Source organism: Triplophysa rosa, linkage group LG16 (assembly GCF_024868665.1).
Source record: "Triplophysa rosa linkage group LG16, Trosa_1v2, whole genome shotgun sequence".
In the NCBI taxonomy this organism is placed as follows: domain Eukaryota; kingdom Metazoa; phylum Chordata; class Actinopteri; order Cypriniformes; family Nemacheilidae; genus Triplophysa; species Triplophysa rosa.
Window position 1 is genome coordinate 21,679,344 of NC_079905.1, and position 16,044 is coordinate 21,695,387.

The window sequence follows — 16,044 nt, forward strand, 5'->3', positions numbered from 1 at the left end:
AAGAGGAAAGAAGATAAGATTAGAAGAGAGGAGAAAAGGGGAGAAGAGAGAGGAAAGTTGGAACTGTGCTTGGTTTTAACACATGTTCCATTACCAATTCTAAGAGAGAGAGAGAGCCTTGGAAAAAACTTGAAAGTTAAAATATTTCTGTTTGAGAACTTCAATTGGTCTGGCTTTTGATGTGAAGCATAAAGCCTTTGGGGTTAAACACGCACACACACGCACGCACGCACGCACGCACGCGCGCACGCGCACACACACACACACACACACACACACACACACACACACACACACACGCACACACGCACACACGCACACACACACGCTCACACGCGCACACGCACACACGCGCACACTCACGCGCGTGAGCGTAGAGAGAGAGAGCGAGCAGGTGTATTTGACCTGATCTTAAACATGATGTTCATATTTTTCACCTGATGACAGAGAACATTTGAGAAACAGCACATGTAACGGACCGCAGGACCAAAGAGCATCTTTCAGAATGAAATGCAGTAAGAAATATTCAATACATCTGCTTTTATCTCTCACTCTATTCTTTACCCATGCCCGTATCTGTTTTATCCATTTATTCTTGTAATGTTTAACATAAACTAACAACATTTTTGGCGGGTGCATTATGTGTTTGTTTTATGTTGTGAACACAATCTCTTCTGTATTGTGCTGTTTCATGTAGGAGTCGGTGAAGTCACTTTGTAAAGAAACACGTAACATGTCTGCTCATGACGTCGCGTTTTTCCACAAAATCGCGTTTAACCTGTAGTCAATAACAGCATCACTTTCACAAACTTCAAAAACAGTCGTATATGTTTCAGCCAGAGACTGATCCTGAAATCAGCTCTACAGCCATAAAGAACACTGCAGCCTCTTCACAAACGTTGCTTTACTCCAAAATCAGTATAGTCCCCCTAATAAAATGACTTATCATCATGATATTATAAACAAACTCTGGTGGCACATAATTTTAGGTTTGTCAAACAAACATTCTGACATTCAATGTGCCAATTCATGTCCCAACCCATGTGTGCTTACAATACATGTGAGCCACTGAATCACCATTCACAATTCATCTGCCTCCTTTTTCTTTTTGTGGTGAATTCCATGTTTTGTTTGTTCAGCGGTGTTGGGTGTAACTAAGTAATTAGTTACTGTAATTTAATTACTTTTCCCTGAACAAGTAAAGTAAGGGATTACTCTAATTTTTCTGTAATTTAATTACAGTTACTTCTGATGTAATTAAACTGTGTAATATACTGTATGTGTGTGCAATAGTGGAAGTGACATCACAATTTAAAGTCTAACTTTAAAATCCTTAATGCTTTAATGTATAATTCTCACATTTGTAATACTTTGGTCTGTTAATAATACTACTTTATCTAGTTTTATATTCTTTATTTGAATTAATTAAAAGGTTGATGTAGGATATAGAAAGTAATGAGTAATAAGTAATTAAATACTTTTTGGAGAGAGTAATTTGTACAACAATATAATTACACTATTGAATATGTAATTAGTAACTAATAATTAATTACTTTTTCAGAGTAACTTACCCAACACTGTTGTTCAGTATAGGTTCACAAATAGGATGCCACATTCATTCAGTTTATTCAAAAACTCTCTCAAAAAAGATTCCTCACCGAGTTTTGCTTCATGTCTTGTTCAGACTCGTTCACTGAGGTGCAGATTCGCTCTGTATGTTCAACAAATGTATTTGCATCTTTACAGCACCTTTGTGCTTTTGTGGGCTTTTTAAAGCAGTCACATGCTTCTAAAGGAAGAAGTATTTCTATTAAAGATACGTTCAAAAACATTGATTTCTTCACAAACCAAACAGCACTCTTGCTTAGTTTAAATAAACACACTTTATTCAAGACAACTCTCAACTAGACAACTAAATCTGCTCACGCTGCTAAATATAAATACTTGCTACTGCTCATGCTGCGGTGAGCGTGCAAGTGATGCTGCTGGAGTGTAAACAGATGTAGACAGGTGGAGCTGGGGATGGAGGAGGGTGAGTTTTAGAGCTTCTCATACTGATAACAGTATGCTAACAAGACTTTAAAGGTAGAAGCAAGCATTGTCATTGGCTACAAATGATGACCGAAATAGCCAATCAGTTTGAGTCATTTTGATGAACAAGCTGATTGGCTGACAGATCGCAAGATCCCTGTGCCCTGTCGAGTTTTATGACTGAAGTAGATCATATTTAGCAGTGAGATACATTTACGTTTTGAGTTTCTAAATTGTTTCTAAAGTGCTTTGCTTCAAAAATATTAAGGAAAAGTCCTTTTTTTCTTATGTACAGACATAAGAAAATCTAATCAGTTTTTGGGAACAGGTGACGGACACAGATCCAGCCAAGCCTCCCTGCTGAAGTTTTCTGGGGTGCAACTTTTTTTTAACCGAACTGTGCATAAAATCTTATCCCTGCCATCTTGAAAGTCTTTTCCTAATAAAAGAGATTGAGAAAGTACAGCCGGTGCAGGCAGAAGAGTTCTCCTCTGTAGCTTTGCTCGTACATCTACACTCAACGCCGACGTTAATCACAAAGTTTCCATTTTTTTATGTGCGCGTGTGTTTGCGAGCGAGCGGTCTGACCCTGCCCTGGGGGACAGACATCACACCGCACTGCATCCATCATAAAGTTTTTTCAAGAATTTTTAAGAAGAATCATTTGAATATGCATGTGTGTGTGTTTATTGGGAATGCATGTGTCTTTGTGTTTGTGTGTGCTGTAGGACCCACCCAGGGGACAACAAAGCGCCACCTCGTTTCACATGAAAAGCCAGATGCATGTGAGGATGTGTGAGTGCGTTTCTCCTCTCTCTACCCCAACAAGCCTTACAAATAAATAAGAATTTTTGATTACAGTAACAAGCCCATAAATTATGCAGGCCAGCAGCCGATGAAGAGCGTTTGAAAGACGGCCTGTTTTAACCTTTTCCTTCCCTCGTCTCTTTCTCCTCTGCCTGTGTCTCTCAGCGAGTGAGATGGAGATTGAGGAGGGGGATAATGGAGAGGGTGACTAATAAGACTCAAGATGGATGGGTGATAGAGGCACATACCTCATAAAAAATGTTTAATACCGTATCAAGATTTTTGCGTGTGTATTTATTCAAGCAACAACCGAGCGTTAGTTGCTGATAATCTTCACACACGCTGCGCTCATTTCAATTAAAACATGATGGAGCATTTTACATGCATCATACAAGGTTATTAAAGTCGAAAGGCATGTTTGCATGTGTTTTAACCAAACAGTTTGGGTCTGTTCCTCTCACAACAACACATTCTCACTCCTGACTCGTCACATATTTACGCTCGGTCAGCGTGCTTCGGCGTCACTTTTGAACGCGCAGGGTACCCCTTTGGCGTCGTTTTTCGACGTGAAGGGCATGCGAATTTTACCGTCATTGTGAAAATGCATATAGAATATAATTTGCAATGATGATGTTTTGGGGTTTTAATTTAAATTTAATGGACAGGATAATTGCGTTTACATGACGCTATTCAGACAGTTTCAGTTTGAGCAAGTAATGTTACAGTTTATTTATCGTAATATAAAACACATAAAAAAGCAGTCACAATGTCGTTCAAAAATACAGATATTCCAAGGGTACCAACGCGAAACGATTGAATTGAATGAGGAACAGATGCGAAAGTGATCACGGTCTGCCGTAATCTCAAATCCAGCGAAGAACGACGTTCAAATATTGCCACCAGAGGAAGTTGCGTCACCTTCGATGCCATTGGCTCTCCCATGTCTCGTGACTAATGGCGTCATTTCGTTGGCTTTGAACGTGAAACGGTATTGGCTCCCGCGACCGACTGCATCTAGCTGTTCAGGTTTATCTTTTGAATGGGAGCCGACTTCATGCATTCACGGACACGCACGGCATCTTCATGTAAAGTTATTTTATGGCTTTGGAGCAATAAGGTCTGCGAAACGAGCTGTTTGTTATATTTTGTAATGCTTTTGGTCAGTTTGTGGAATAAATACCCGTGACTGTACTTTTATTCGCGTGCTGTGTTTTATATGGCTGAGAAGTGGTTAGGGTTAGGTTGGGGTTGGGTGCTACAAAATATTAAAACCATAAACAATTATGAAATGCTAAGAATTGCACGAATCTCGGTCTGGAGCATTTAGCAAACATCAACGCAGTTCCCTGTTCGTCGAAAAACGACGCCAAAGGGTACCCGGTACCCTGCGCATTCAAAAGTGACGCCGTGGGGCGCTGACCGAGCGTAAATATGTGACGAGTCGGGAGTGAGAACGGGTTGCTCACAACCACCCACCCCTGGGTCAACACATTCTCAATCCCGATTTTACGCTCAGTCAGCGCCCTTCGGCGCCACTTTTGAACACGCAGGGTACTCCTTTAGATATACTGTAATTTGCAATGGTGATGTTTCGGGTTTAATTTAAGTTTAATTGGCAGGATAATTGTGTTTACATGACACTATTCAGACAGTTTGAGAAAGTAATGTAACAGTTTCAGAGGTGGACAGTAACGAAGTAAATTTACCTGAGTACTGTACTTAAGTACACTTTTTGAGTATCTGTACTTTACTTGAGTATTATTTTGTCTGAGTACTTGTACTTTAGCTTCACTACATTTGAAAGACAAATATCATACTTTTTACTCCACTACATTTATAAAAAGGTCCAAAAGTAGAAAATGGTTTCTATGCAGCGGGTTTCCCGTGTTCCTAATTTATCTGGCTTGCGATCTGCCAGGACCTTTTAATGTTGCCAAGTATTTCAGTTTTTCTATACTCGCGGTTTTCCAGCAAGCTTTGAATGGCCACTTGTCAGATTTTTTTAACGCAAATCTGGCAACTCTGGGATCTTCCCCGCTAAACAAATGTAAACGTAGGCGCTGCTACACCATTGATAGCACTCTAAAAAGGCAAATAGAACAATAAAAGACGAAAAGGCACATGTTAAAGTGTGGTGTAATCATCTGTGGGTTACGATCAGTCAAAGATCGTAGAAACATTGTCATGAAAATGATCGGCATAACGGCTAAACGGTAAATAAGCATCACATACACCTTGAGCTACGCGTGCGTGTTAACTTCCGATCTGCTGCTATATCATTGCATATATCACTGAAGTAACTTGAAGTATTCCTGTTGAAATAAAAACAATAGAACCCTGCCCAAAATACAAAAGAAAATGTAATGGATTTAATGGTTATAATGGGAATTGTACTTGGGATACTTGTTGTCTATTTGTATGTGATGGGTTCTATTGATGGGATGGTAAATCCTATTGGAATAAAACCCAAAACACACCACAAAGAGGAATTTAATTTAAAAATCTCATTCTAATTAAAAAATTCATTGTTTTTTTTCAGCAGGGATGGTATTTGCAGTAAAACCACAGTATCAACATATTTACCATTTTCTATATATAGGAACCATACTCCAATTAATAATCTTTAGTAAAACCACAGCATCTAAACATACCATAGTTTCATTATACTGGCTATAGTTTATGTTTGTAGTTAAATTATGGTAATACAAATGGTAATAAATCCAACAAACACATGGCTTCTACACTTTACTATTTACAAGAACCTTACTACTTACTGGTAAATTGCTGCTAAAACTGGTAAAGGGAATATACAAAATAAAAGAACACTGATCATAAATACATATAGGACTAGGGGGCTAATGAGGATAATTAGGCTAAATGATCATACAGGATTATATCTAAACGAAACATATATGTGCTAAACATATGAACCTCTTAAAGGAGTTGCTCACTGCAAAATTTGCCCCCATTGACTTTCCATAGTAGGAATAAAAATGACTATGGAAAGTCAATGGGGGCAAATTTTGAAGTGAACTACTCCTTTAATACAACTGATACTGTGAGCTACTCAGTGTATTCAGTAGGTTGCTTCAGAGGCATAAGGTATACGACAATAAAACAATGCACAACTGACATAAAGGAAATTTACTTTTAATACTTGAGTACTTTTAAAAGCACGTACTTCTGTACTTTTACTTAAGTAAGAATCTGTCTTTACAACTTTTAGGTAAGGCAAGGTAATACACTAATCATTCGGTAGTAAGACATGTAATCTGTAGGTGACTGCATGTAGGTGACTGCATGTTAAAAGTTACCAATCAAATGCGCGGAGACCTCATTTGATTGGTAACTTTTAACATGCATTGTCCCGCCTCCAAAGTCTCAGAAGTCAACTCAACGAGCGAGCAAGTGTTGAGCAGTTGCGAGAGCATAGAGAGAATCGCGCGCGCTGTGTTTTTGCTCGCGGAGCAGAAATGCGCCCGCGGGAGGATTCTTTTCCGCTTGCGGATACTGTTCTGCTCGCTCGCAGAGTTTAAATGTGCCCTCGCGGACCAGCTTTCCGTGCGTGGTTATCATTATGCGCGTTTGCATCGCGTGTGCGCGCGCGGATTCAGTGCGCGTGAGTTTAGGGTCCATTTAAACTCCATAGTAGGGGGCTGTCACGTGATGAGCGAACGACTCGAACCTGAAGACTTGGGAGATGAACTAATCAATTCTCTTTCCGGCTCAGACGGCATTGGTAAAGCGTAGGGGGCTGTCACGTGATGAACGAACGACTCAAACCCGAAGACTCGGGAGGTGAACTAATCAATTCTCTTTCCGGCTCAGACGGCATTGGTAAAGTGTAGGGGGCTGTCACGTGATGAACGAACGACTCGAACCCGAAGACTCGAGAGGTGAACTAATCAATTCTCTTTCCGGCTCAGACGGCATTGGTGAAGCGTAGGGGGCTGTCACATGATGAACGAACGACTCGAACCCGAAGACTCGGGAGATGAACTAATCAATTCTCTTTCCGGCTCAGACTGCATTGGTTAAGCGTAGGGGGCTGTCATGTGATGAACGAACGACTCGAACCCGAAGACTCGAGAGGTGAACTAAACAATTCTCTTTCCTGCTCAGATGGCATTGGTAAAGCATAGGGGGCTGTCACTTTATGAATGAACGACTCAAACCCGAAGACTCGGGAGATGAACTAATCAATTCTCTTTCCGGGTCTGACTGCATTGGTTTATCTTACGAAGCTGTCACGTCGTGAGCGAACGAGTCAAACCCGAGGACTTGTCAGATAAGAGGTGTGGTGAGCTAATCATAGACTAAAGACCCAGGTAAGCAATGAATTAATCTTTTCTGTTTCTTATAGCAATATAGTTTTGTATTGTTTGTAATGTGATCAACGTTTGCATAAGTAGTAGCTGTGTTAGGAAAGTAACATGTAACATTTGAATTATATTTTGCTAAAATGAACGAAATGAACGATATGACTCGAAAAAAGATTTGTTCATTTTGCTGAACGAGACTCAAAGATCCGAGTCAGTAAAATGATCTGAACTTCCCATCACTAGTGAAGAACGACATTCAAAATTTGCCGCCAGAGGAAGTTACGTCAGCTTCAATGCCATTGGCTGTCCCGTATCTCGTGACCGATCGCGTCATTTCGTTGGCTTTGAACGTGAAACGGTATTGGCTCCCGCAACCGTCTGCATCTAGCTGTTTGAGTAGTATCTGACTGCAATATCGGAGGCTGCACTCTCAGGACCGCATTTCTGGGGACGCACTTCTAGGACCCTGCGACAACGGAAGTGACGAGTCGAGTGCATCTTTCCAGAATGGACGACAATCAGAGTGTGAGTGTCAAATTTGAATTATTTTTTATTAGTGCAACATTAAAAACATTTAACATTTTATTGGAAAGTTAATGTAGCCGAAGTGAGTTGCTAAATAGTCTTGAATGCAATATATAGCCACAATATAAGCTTCTAATGCTGTAAAACGAGTTGTAAGTGTATTCGTTTAGCAAAACTGTAGCACGACTGGCAAGCGTATGTTGATTTTGTGATTATGGGATGATTATTAATTAAACAAACACAATCTTAAATCTGTGCCCAGAGTCATCATTGTGTCTTCACTCTGTACTTGAAATGTGGTTGATCTAGTGACTAAAAAGGAATACCATTATTTCTTGTTTAATTAAATTTTCATACTTATTATATTATGCTAGTTAGTCACAATAATTACTCAACATTCAGCTGTTACCAATAAGGTTTAATTGCATGAAATATAGTATTTGTGTGTAATAAACCTTTTAAAAACTAAGTAATAAGAATTGGGTGGATATACTGTCTTAGTTGCACTTTTTCGGTCCTCAAAAACTAGGGACCTAAATACGGTTCTCTCCTAACTCCGATTCGGTCGGTGGCGCTGTAAAAAATAATTAGGGTCCTAGAAGTGCGGCCCCAGATGTGCGGTGCTGAGAGTGCAGCCTCCGATATTGCAGTCGTATAATATTGAGCTGTTTCGGTTTATATTTAAATGGTTGCCGACCTCATGCATTCACGGACACGCACGGCATCTTCATGTAAAGTTATCGTACGGCTTTGGTACAAAAAAGGTCTTCGAAACGAGTTGTTATATTTTGTAATGCTTTTGGTCAGTTTGTGCAATAAATACCCGTGACTGTACTTTTATTCGCGTGCTGTGTTTTTTGTATGGCTGAGAAGTGGTTAGGTTTAGGGTGAGGTTGGGGTTAGGTGCTACAAAATATTTATAAATAATTATGAAATGCTAAGAATTGCACGCATCTCGGTCTGGAGCATTTAGAAAACAGCAACGCAGTTCCCTGTTTGTCGAAAAACGACGCCAAAGGGGTGCCCTGCGCGTTCAAAAGTGACGCAGTGGGGCGCTGACCGAGCGTAAATATGTGACGAGTCGGGAGTGTGAACGGGGTCCGTGTACTTGGCGGCCAACGGATTTTCCTTTTGAAATTAGAACATCAAAATCGGGAATCCAGCTGTTTTCCGGTTTTTGCGTTGATTATGAAAACGAACAAATGACCCGTTGTCCGTTTTTTTTTTCAAATGTGTTTATAAGTGGAAATCGGGAATTAAAATACACGTGTGAAAATCTTATATCTCAATTTTGTGCAGATTGTTTGTAGTGACCCGGAAGCGGAAGCTATCGAGTAGTATGATTAACCGTTCTGTTGATGTCTTTGGAACATGTCGTTGCACGAATATGCAGGTTTTATTACAGAAAAAAGAAAAGGTTACAACACGAACACAAAGGCCACCCCATGTTAAAGCTTGAGTGATGCAGTAGTCATTCCCTTATGAAAACTAAACTTTTTTTGTGGTACAAGTGTAGTAGATGGTAAATTTCCGTAAGGGTTATCAGTGATGAGCGTGACATCGGGGTTATTCTGAGTTGATTGAATATAAATGATCTGCATGGTATCTTGACCCCAACATATTTGTCACCTACTTTTGCAGAATTAGCCATTCTTTTTTTTTTTTAATAATGCATGTGTTGTTTTGCCACAACAGATGGCAAAACAATACCATGGACCTAGAAATGTTAAAACAAAACTACAGAACTGTGAATTACACTACAATGTGATAATGGTATACATATTATAGAGCTGTGAATTATATTATGAGATATTTTGTTAATACAGCAAGAACTGCATTTATATGCATCTATGGCCAAATTCAAAGACAGTGCACAAAGTGCACAGAGCACTTGGATGCATATCTATATGTCAATAAATGCACACTTTCCAAGTCCTATTCAAAAATGTATAGGGTCATTTGTATTGGCAACTGACATTAACAGTGCAACTATATTCACAGTAGGATTGGCTTTTACAATGCACTCCTGTTCACATGAGAATCATACCCACAATGGTTCATGGTAATGTAAGTCGCTTTGGATAAAAGCGTCTGCCAAATGCATAAATGTAAATAAATGTAAATGGTTCAGGACCATCTCCGAACTTAGACATCCAGCTACATCAACCTTCACTTAAGTTTTAAATCAAAGACTCTTTAAGATGTCATGGGTCATGTCATGCCTTTTCTCATGATGCAAATAGAGTTTGACAGTGAAAGGTTATAACTTAAGAATATGTCCACATGCCACCTTGATAGCTTCCACTTCCGGGTCGGTACAAACTAGTGTTGTCACGGTACCAAAATTTCAGTAGTCGGTTTACCAATTACCAATACCAGTAAAATTCCACGGTTCTCGGTACCAATTTCGGTACCAAAGCAAAACACCAGTACATGCTAATTGAAACACAATTTTATTAATAAAGCTCATTGTTAATATAAATGTATAAAAAGCAATGCCATTTTGTATACATGAAGTATGAGTTAATTGTTGCTGAAACGGTTGTGTGCTCACTGGGGTCTTTCATGCTGATGAACATCCTCCTCAGTCTGCTGCTGTATAAGACAAATAGAATAAACTTCAGTAAGTCAACTGACTGAACAAACATGCATATGCAATATTAAAACAAACCTCAGTTTTATACTGCATTTACACAAGATTACTTACATTAAGGTAACTGTATATTAAAATAATAAATGCAACAGATAGATTTTTCTTTAGTTTAAATGTGGCTTTTTAAACCTAATAGAGTTATCTATCCAAGAAATACACATTGTTAGTCATACAGTTAGTATGCTAGTTTTCTAGCACATAGATTTCAGATAGGCCTATATAAAATAGGTACTGTAAACCCCATCCTGTCCTCCCATTTATTTGACCCCATTACAGTTATAAAAGCATTAAATGGTTAATGAGGACACTTGACTGGATTAGCATTGGCGCTAACAAATTAACACGCAAACAGGGACGTTTATTTTAATGTAACCTTTAACTTAACATATGATACAACATTCATAATGTAAACGCGAACAGAATTTGAAACTTATCACTTGAACTTGTTAACTTAAATCCAATTTCCTCATTTCACCACAAAACTCTGTTCATTTTCTTTGTGATACGACTTTAATCTGAAGTATTTCTGTGCGCGTCTCTTGTGTATTGGAGCCGCTCTTATCCGCTCATCACGTCTTATTGCGTCTATTAAAAGTTTCCGACTGGCAACCTGTCAGACAGAGCATCAGTACCCGTTTGACCCGGTACGTCGGTGCTACCGGGTTTTATGAAAATTAGATACCGACAACTTTTTTATTTTTAGGTACAGACTTGGACCCGAAGTACCGGTACTTTTGACAACACTAGTACAAACTGCAGAAAATAGAGACATAGGATTTTCACACGTGCATTTTAATTCCCGATTTCCACATTTGAAAAAAAACGGACAACGGGTCATTTGTTCGTTTTTCGTTTTCATAATCAACGCAAAAACCGGAAAACAGCTGGATTCCCGATTTTTATGTTCTAATTTCAAAAAGAAAATCCGTTGGCCGCCAAGTACACGGACCGAACGGGTTGCCTGGGTTGTTTCAACCTATTGTTGGATAAAATATGTACAAACTAAACTAACCTACTGTATTTGACCCATGAGATGAAACACCCGACCCCATCATTGGTAAATTTGAACCTAATGGTTGGCTTTGTCCATATTTGATCCCGCCTACATACACTACTTGTGTGTTATTTACTTTTTCTTCTTGGCAATTGTGGTAACAAAAATAGCCTAGTTGTTGTATGATAAATGACTAAAAAAATCTACAAATCTTTTGTCTTCCTTGAATTAAATAAGCACATACAGGACACTTATTTGTGATTCTGGTTATTTTGATGAAAATAAGGTCCTTTCCTGATCACTGATCTTTTATGCACTTGCTCAATAAGATTTCTCTTTATTTTAACTAAGCCCATCTGTGTGTCTCTGATCCTGTATATGAACACGTCTGTGAATTTGTACATTTTTGTGAATTAAAACAGAATCATCACTTGATATTAAGTATGGTAGTATCATAACTCTGCTCGCTAATGCACGTCTGTGTAACATGATAAACATGATACACCCCCTCCCCCTTACAGAAACACACGCACGCACACACACCTACACACACACACACACACACGCACACGCACACGCACACGCACACACACACACACACACGCACGCACACACACACACACACACACACACACACGCACACACACACACGTGAATGTAGATTCGCCACACAGCCAAGCATTCTCACACACACTAAGACACTTGAGGCAATTTGGCGCCTTCTCGAACCCCATTTGCCAGTACAAAGAGGCATTGTTAGTTAGTAATGTTAATGAGCTCAATATGCCCTTGACTGGAATGTGTGAAAGCAGAGGCCCAGTCTGTGTGTGTGTGTGTGTGTGTGCCCCCATTCCCACATTTTTAAAGCAGTTGCCACCCCCTCACTCACTCTCTGAACATGACTGGCATACAGACCGTCGTGGCGGGGCTGTGGGGGGGCTATGGACAAACACACACATGGACAAACACACAACAACTACACTAGGTCACTGATACACTATGTTTAGAAGTCAATACAGTTTTCTGTTTTTTTCCATATATGTCTGGATTGCTTACACAACAACAATTTGGAAATTGTTCAGTTGTGAAGGCATGTCCTTCATTTCCATGTATTCTTGAGCCGGAGATTACCATTGGTTTGGCAGCGTATGACTTCAGAGTGAGTGGTGAACCGTCTTTTCTACAAAAGTCAGCTACTATTTGTAAAGTTACAGTTTTTATTCTCCAAAGGTGGATATAGTCTTTCCCCTTCATACAGTGTGAAGTTTTCTGTGAAATCTGTCATCTCTGACTTCCCAAATTCTGCAGACGGACTTGCCTTAACACCAGATGTCTGCCATTTTGTGCAATGTCTCGCTGTTTTTAGTGTCTCACCATGACAAATTCAGTATAAATCATTTATTTTGAATCATTGGCATAATAGCATAATTTTTTATACTTTATACTTTTTAATGTGACCAGTTACGACACCTTTTGTTAAAGGTATGTTTATAAATCATTAATACCATGTGTGTGCCACGTGCGTAACCATGGTCACAATATCCGATTTCAACTAGAATAAAAGTGACGAAAATAAATGACGATAAAAAAAAAATGCTATCATTAAATTTATCTTTTATTTTGTTTTCCCTTTTTTTGTTCAGTGACTTATTTAGAAAACGAGAGAGACTTTGTAACTATTGGGACTCTTAAGGCAGCATTTTCAACGGGTGTAAAACTACAAACTACTACTGACAATTAACAATATATCACAGGTATTAACATGACAATTATTGCCAATACTTGCTTTATGCATGTTGTTGTAATGACCTACTAATGATTTATAACACATTTGTAAATGAGTTATTAGCCAAAATGTTGTTGTATTCTCACCGATGATAAGAGATTAGCGAGAGATCTTAAAAAAGATAAGAAGTACGAGTGAACTTTTCGGTAAGAGTTGAAACAGAAACACCCTGCCAAGTCTTCTCCTCGGATGCATGGGGTTAGACCGCTGCTAGTCCAAAGAATCCGCATGGGAGTCAATATCTTTCATCTTTCATTGTAACTGCTCTAACCCCTGAACTAACTATTAACCACACGTTATTTGCCACAAACTCTTGTATTTTTTTATATTTCCTTCTATTCTTGTGAATGCGGCTTTATTTCTTCCCCGTGCTGCTCTCGGGTCCCAAAAATAGTCCAAAAAGTCTCTAGTTATGAAAGAATTTCTCTGTTCAAAGGGAATATCTGAAACCCAGAGCTTTGGGGTTCTGTCTGGCTTTGGTTTTAACTTTACGAGCGATCTTTTATTCTGGCTCGGTCTTGTTTTCCTCTCTGAAACTTTCTCTCTCTACCCACTCGCTGTTTTCCTGCAGACACTAGCCATTAAACCGTCTTTTGCTCTGTTCGACCAATTTATGTTGGTTAATTTAGCGTAAAACGAGGCAGCGGCCTCGGCGGTATTAGCGGTAGAGGTCTGGTGCTGAGTTTCTGGGGATGAGCGCCGCGAGGGTCCGCGGGTGGTCCGCTCACAGCAGTCATCACAGCCTAAGCAGCGGGAGACTGGACATCAACGTGCACACACACGCACACACGCAAAACAGATGTTTTGTGCACGATTGGTGATTTTAGTTTAGTTTTAGTGTCACTATTGCGTGATGATTGAAATAGCACGACTGGTTGAATACATTTAATGTCAAAGCATATTATACTGTATGCCTTTTAGAGTATCTTAACATTATTACTCTTATAAAGGAACATTTTCAGATGAGATCAATTTAATATCTCAATTATTTCTCCTTGGATTCAATGAGAATTAACAGCGAGCAAATGGAAACTTTTGCTTAAGTCTCGGTTGTTTCTCCTCAGAAAGAGAGTCATAAATCTCACACATGTGTGTGTCATTAGACTTTGAGAAGAGATGTCAACAACGTGTCAAACTGAGCTCAGATTTGTCAAGTCTTCAATCAAAATTCAATATTATTTGAAGATCTCAATATGAACTCATGATTACTCATCAAATTGACCTCTACAATCTACATTCCTTTTACACCACCCTACTCATCATGTTTTCAACAACTACACTCTCATTTCATTCTCTTTTTATTTCTCCTTAACAAATTTTAAAGGAGAAACATCGGAGACCAAGTCGATGAAACCCAACCAAAATCTTCTGAGCTATGAAAGAGCAACATCTGAGCAATATTATTTATCACTGGGTTTTATTTCTCAAAGCCTCATTGTATTACATAGAAAGTCACAGTCAGTTGCTTATTATCAATCCAGAAAATGTGGTGTTCTTTTTATGAAGATGTTCAGCTGACTGTACATACACAAATCAACACAAAATATTTCATTGATTTGATAGAAGAGAGTGTGAGGAAAGAGAGCACAAACCAATACAGTTATGTGGAAAATCTGTGAATTATACAGTTCAGCCATCATTATAAAGAAATATTTCACTGTGAATGAAGTTATTGACCAATCAGAATCAAGCATTCTAGACAGGCCTGAAATAAGTTACTATGCACACATGGCTACATCACATCAGTGGGCACGCACGCACACACACACACACACACACACACACACACACACATGCACGCACGCACACACACGCACACACACACACACACACACACACTGGGTCATTGTGAGTTGCTGGAGGCCATGGCTGGCACACAGCTGGGCACCTCATTTCCATCGGCTCTGCTGAAGCCCTGACAAAAGGCCCGCGGTAATGAAAGTGCCCACATGCTCGTGTGTATGAGTGCGTGGTCAAAAATAAACTCTGTCACATTTACCCAAGAGTCTATTTGACCAGAAGTCTCCTCAGACGTCAAGACAATACAGTCCACTCTCACAAAATATTACAGAGTAGATATCAGAATCAGATTCACTTGTTGTTGCCTTTGATCACAAACACAATTATTAGATCCTCAAAGTTCCACTAGAGAACTCTAGCATACTTTACCAGTGAAGAGCAGGTCAAACAAGTGTTGTGGGCTTTCTTGAAAATGCTTACTGCTCTACGAGAGGACATGAGATTTCAACAATAGTTTATGATTGAATATGAGTGTCTCTTTATCTGGAAATAAAGCATATTAAGTACAGATTGTTAGTAAGATTGTGTTACTCTCTCTCTCTCTCTCTCTCTCTCTCTCTCTCTCTCTCTTTGTGTTAGGTGTGACTAACCTCTGGAAACACAACTGTGTCTGCACAGACCTCACTTGTTAATGGCATATTCATAAGGTTGCTGTGGATTACTGCTGTTTCACCTGCAGCTTAGAGAAATAAAGCCACACAACCCAGCCTTCATCTCGCTCAATGTGTTTGTGCTAATGACTTACACATGTCTCCATTAAGACTCTTGGCACTTGGCATGAGTCTTTCCCACTGCGGTTAATTGATACAGCTCTCCGTGCCTCCATGTGCAGAGAAGAGGGTCTATACAGCCACACAGAAAAGATATAAATAAATAAATACCAACACACATAATGTTGTTTTGACACTTTTGATCCTTGAAATGACATAATGGATTGAAGAAACAGGTAGAGTGAAAAAATGCAATCCATGTGGTTTCAGAGTGGAAAACTTAAACCGCACATTCATTCTTTTTCTTTCTGTCCTTACTTTCACTATCATATTATGATATTGTGGCAATGCACGAATCAAAACACCCCGACTAATTTCCAGCATTTACATGTACACATTTTCATGCACAGTTTTGT

The 16,044-nt window shown here is 39.3% G+C and overlaps 1 long non-coding RNA gene across 1 annotated transcript; it reads left to right on the plus strand.

Moving 5' to 3' along the window:
- The first annotated feature begins 288 nt into the window (after window positions 1-288).
- LOC130566614 (uncharacterized) lies at window positions 289-15,682 on the plus strand. Its single transcript, XR_008964498.1, has 3 exons — window positions 289-515; window positions 2,760-2,826; window positions 15,498-15,682. It is a non-coding gene; the product is annotated as an uncharacterized LOC130566614 (long non-coding RNA).
- Window positions 15,683-16,044: the final 362 nt, after the last annotated feature.